The 4929-nt window shown below is 49.6% G+C and overlaps 1 non-coding gene across 1 annotated transcript; it reads right to left on the bottom strand.

Annotated features, from left to right (window-relative positions):
• Nucleotides 1–3382: 3382 nt before the first annotated feature.
• On the bottom strand, nucleotides 3383–3454 carry TRNAQ-CUG (transfer RNA glutamine (anticodon CUG)). The gene has a single exon. It is a non-coding gene; the product is annotated as a tRNA-Gln (tRNA).
• Nucleotides 3455–4929: the final 1475 nt, after the last annotated feature.

The following is a 4929-nucleotide window of genomic DNA, read 5'->3' as shown; positions in this document are numbered from 1 at the left end:
ATCTATTTCTGTTCAGGACTGCAGGATTGGAGCCCTGGCTCCCGGTATCTCTGGGGGTGCTGGAATCTGTGGTGTGTAGAGGGCACAGAAAGGCACCATTTCCCTAAGGGCAGGGGTCTTATCCTAGGAATTAAGTGTCAATTCCAAAAAGTCCAGGAAAGGCCAGTACTGCTGTCTCCGTAGCGCGTTCGGCTGTTAATTGTAAAGGTTGGTGGTTCGAGCCCACCCAGCCACGGTGGGGTGGCATTTTAGAGAACACCAAAGAGACTCCCTTTTGCCAGGAGGACACCGGAAAGTGCAGCGGCGAGCCGGCTTGCAGAGAAAGAGCACAGGAGTCAGGTACAGAGGAGCAGCGGGGAGGGCGGGTCCCGGTGGATTGGAAGCATTGGTCATTCCTGAGACCCCAGAGTACTGACCGCCGGCGCCATGAAAAGGGCCACCGAGGCGCCGGCCCGCAGCGGGGGAGGGGCGGCGTCCACACTGATGGGCCGCGGGGTCTCCTGGCCTCCGACGCACCCACCTGTCCCCTGGGTCATCCGGGAGCAGGGCAATCGGCTGGGGCGACCCCTGAGCTCGGATGCGGAACTAAGGGTCTGAGGACTCTGCGTTGGGTGCGGGACCACGAATACAGCCTGTGGGGGCCCGAGTGTCCTCACTTGAGGGGAGGGGAGGAACCCTAAAACAGGACCCTCGGGAACCACCATCTCCACGTCTAATCGAGCTTGGGGACTTAGCTTCCTGTCTGAGGGTTAAAATTTGGTGGTCTGGATGCGGGTGGCAGCGTTCGGGATTTCATGGATACAGTGTTAAGTACTAGAGGTTGTCCCGTTTCCGTAGTGTCGTGGTTATCACGTCCAATCACACGCGAAAGGTCCCCGGTTCGAAACCGGGCTGAAACAGATTACTTTCCACTGCCCGCACCCCGCAGATTTGCATTCGCAGTGGCAAAAGCAAAAGGCATGGGGTGAGGCAGCGGCCTCAGCTGTAGGCCGCAGAGACATTTCCTTTCCTGCTTTCAGACGGTTCATCTGACACTCACCTTTCTCCTGGATTAGCTAAATAACCTTTTCTCTACAGGTGGTCCAGTGCCTAGGCTTTGGCGTTCTCACCACCGGGCCGGGTTCAGTTCCCAGGGAGGGAATATTTTCTTTCTTCCAGCGTCTGCACTCACAGAAGTCACTCTCTTCCTGCTCAGATCAGAACTGTATCTTGCTTAAAGGTCCAGTGCAGAACATTTCTGCACAGAGTTTCTCAATGTCGCTGAGTCCTGGCCTCAGTGTCCTTGACCTTGAGCTGGCTGTTGGAGCTGAGATGCCATCAACAGCCTGGGCTGGCCAGCTCTGGCCTCCATTCTTTTCTCCTGGCATGGTAAACCCAGAGTTTTACAGAGTTTCCATTCAAAAAGAATGTGAGGCTTCAGTTCTAAAAATTCATTAAAAACCAAAACCAAAAGCTCTTGAAATATACCAAAAGTTTGCAAGATGGTATATTCTGTACCTATGTGGGCAGTTAACATCATATTCTTTCTTTATGTAAGAGTTCTGATATCACTTGTTAGTAACATGCTGACATCTCAGGATCCTTCCTTTCCTTTGGCGTCCCTCTCAAAGCTATCTTCTGTGGGACCTATCTTCCAAGGACAGGAACATCTTGGCCCTTCAGGAACCCAGAATCTGATCTCTTTCGGATGTAAACAGGGTATGTGTGTTAGTCGCTCAGTTGTGTCGGACTCTTTGAGACCCTTTTGGACAGTAGCTCACCATGCTCTTCTGTCCATGGGATTCTCTAGGCAAGAACACTGGAGTGGGTTGACATTTCCTTCTCCAGGGGATCTTCCCAACCAAGGTCTCCTGTATTGCAGTCCGATTCTTTACCATCTGAGCCACCGGGGAAGCCCAAAACGAACACGACCCCAGTGTATTGACCAGGAATCAAACTGGGTCTTCCACGTGGTAGGTGAGAATTCTACCACTGAAACACCAACGCCCCTACTGAGAGGCTTTTTACAAGAATAGCCTCGATGGTCTTTTATTCAGCTCTTTCCAGGTGCACGCCTCTCATGCCCTGTGCTTGTAGGATGGTCTAGGCTTTCATCCTCTGCCCTCTGCAGCACTGGCTGCCCTCTGGCCTCTTGCAGGTTGCTTTGGTGGGTAGTCCGTGGTGTTTTGATCAGTCTGATTGATGGAACCACCTCATCCTCACCCCCACTGGCTCAGTCATGTCCAACTCTTTTCAACCCCATGAATTGTAGCCAGTCAGGCTCCTCTTTCTGTGGGATTTCCCCGCTACTTTGCTAGAAATCCATCTTGTCAGTGCAGCTGCCCCCTTCCCTCTTGCCTGATTCCCTGTGTCCTGCAGGGAGCACAAAATGTTCTGTTAGGATACAGAGGTGGAGAATCCTTCCGTGTGGCTGGTGGAATAGAGAACCAGATGGGAAACGCGTCGAAGGGAGGGGGCGGATCCTCAAGAGCTTTCCAGGACTGTTGTGTGGGTGCTGTCAGGTGGGTCTAAGCCCCAGGATAATAATGCTTAGTCTTGTGTTGTTCTGGCCTTGACCCAGTCCCAGGTCCAGTCTGAATTCAAGCGCAGAGGCATCCTGCTTTACCACACGTATTCCACTCTCCCTCTCTCCAAAGTGGGGTAGTGAACACTTTTTCTATCTCAGTGACAAGAACCCATGTGGGTTTTTTTTTTCCCCCTTGAACTTTCTGTTTTGCTGAAATGTAACTCAGGAATATAAAAAACGTTCGACTTTAGATAAATTAGTTCTCCCCATGCTACATACAAGAAAAAAATTTCAAATTGATAGTAAGGATGAATCTTAAATACTTTTAACACACTAGATAATTCTAATAATTGATGTATAATAGCATAGAAAATATTTGTCCTGTCATACTCTCAGAGATGACTCCTGGTATGCCTTACACAGCTTTAATAATTTTGGTCTAAAAGCTACTTCATGTTGACTTTCAGATTTTCTAACAATGTGGAAAATATTGGTGCCATAGTATTCTAGATTGTAGAAGTCTTGGATTTATTTTCTATTCAAAAATCCTAATGAAAGCAAACTGCCTAAATTTTCTGTATTGCTTTGTTTTCCTTAAGAAAACTTTAATCCCCCCAAAAATTCCATTTATAAAATTCAAAATTATGTGTCGCAGAAAATTAAATATACCATATCATATCTTTTCAATGATGATTAAGTCTTTTAATTATAGAAAGCATAGTCACTTATATTCCACCCGACGAGGGGGTGGCAGCGACCCAGAGGAGGGGCCAGGCTCTGATGGGCAGAGCCTCCCCGGTCCAGCGAGAACCATGCCGCTGGGGTAACGGGAACCTGAAGGCAGGACCGTAAAAGTGTTCTCCTAACTAAGCAGAAAGGTCCCACCGAGATTTGAACTCGGATCGCTGGATTCAGAGTCCAGAGTGCTCACCATTACACCATGGGACCCCCTTGAGAGGCACCTAGTCTCCCATCACCAGAGAAGGGTATCTGGTTCTTTAGCCTCCAGACGTCCCACGCAAAACCTCAGGGCAGTTTTTCTAACTTCCTGCTGCTGCTGCTGCTGCTAAGTCGCTTCAGTCACGGTCGACTCTGTGCGACCCCATAGACGGCAGCCCATTAGGCTCCTCTGTTCCTGGGATTCTCAAGGCAAGAATACTGGAGTGGGTTGCCATTTCCTTCTCCAATGCATGAAAGTGAAAAGAGAAAGTGAAGTTGCTCTATCGTGCCCGACTCCTACCGACCCCATGGACTGCAGCCTACCAGGCTCCTCCGTCTATGGGATTTTCCAGGCAAGAGTACTGGAGTGGGTTGCCATTGCCTTCTCCCTGAGGAGACTCCAATACGGTTGACTCCCACAGGTGCTCATCCCTCTTGCTTTCTCTTTGCTCCTCTCCTTTGATTGACTCAGCTCACTCTCACCTCAGAAAATGAGGTGAACTCCACTTTAGGTTTTGTACCAGGGAGGACCCCCCTAGCTCTCTATCACCAACTGCATATTCTGTCTAAGTTAACCAGAGTGTCTCATCTTGAGGTAAAATTTCAGCAAATAAGAGTGTTATTTGCCTTTTCTTTGCCTTCACCCTTTTCCCATAGCCCAGATGGGGCAGATGGTTGTCAGGGCAGGAGGCAGGATTTCCTGGGTCCCTTAGTTTTCTCATAGCACTGATTACACTCCTAAGCCGCCGCCACATCTTATGTGTAACATATAAAGTGTGTCAGCAGTGGAGTGGGAATGGAGGCAGGAGAACTCTTCTTTTATTCTTCATGTATTTCTAATTTGGAGAGGGGTAAGATATTCTCACAAGTGTATATTTGTTAAATTTACAATGTGAGTAAAAATAACCATTTAAAGAAAACACTCAGACAAACCAGCTATAATCACTTAAAGTGAAGTCAATGTCGCTCAGTTGTGTTCAACTCTTTGCGTCCCTAGGGACTGTAGCCCGAGAGGCTCCACTGTCCAAAGATTCTCCAGGTAAGAATACAGGAGTGGGTGGCCATTCCCTTCTCCAAGGGATCTTCCAAAATCAGTAATTGAACCAGGGTGTGCTGCATTGTAGAAGGATTCTTCCCGTCTGAGCCGGGAGGGAAGCCCACTCTGGTGGAAACCGCCTGGTGGACACAGGAAGCACAGCCCCGGAGCCCTTTGTCAGGGTGGGCAAACACTCATTCTTTGGGTGTAGGCGAGGAAACGGGAGGAACCATCATGGGAGTCCACCGGGTGTTCAGCTGTCCTTGGATCTATTTCCGTTCAGGCCCGGAAGGTTGGAGCCCCGGATCCCGGTTTCTCTGGGGGCGCTGGCAGCTGTGGCGGGTAGGGGGCAGGGAAATGGCACCGTCTCTCTGGGGACCAGAGCGCTCACCCTGGGAATGCGTTAAGTGTCTACTCCATACAGAGTCGGAAAGAACCCCGTACTGCT

The sequence above is a fragment of the Giraffa tippelskirchi genome, chromosome 5, assembly GCF_054371585.1.
Source record: "Giraffa tippelskirchi isolate mGirTip1 chromosome 5, T2T-mGirTip1v1.2.pri, whole genome shotgun sequence".
NCBI classification, from domain to species: domain Eukaryota; kingdom Metazoa; phylum Chordata; class Mammalia; order Artiodactyla; family Giraffidae; genus Giraffa; species Giraffa tippelskirchi.
This window is presented reverse-complemented; position numbering and strand designations above follow the sequence as displayed.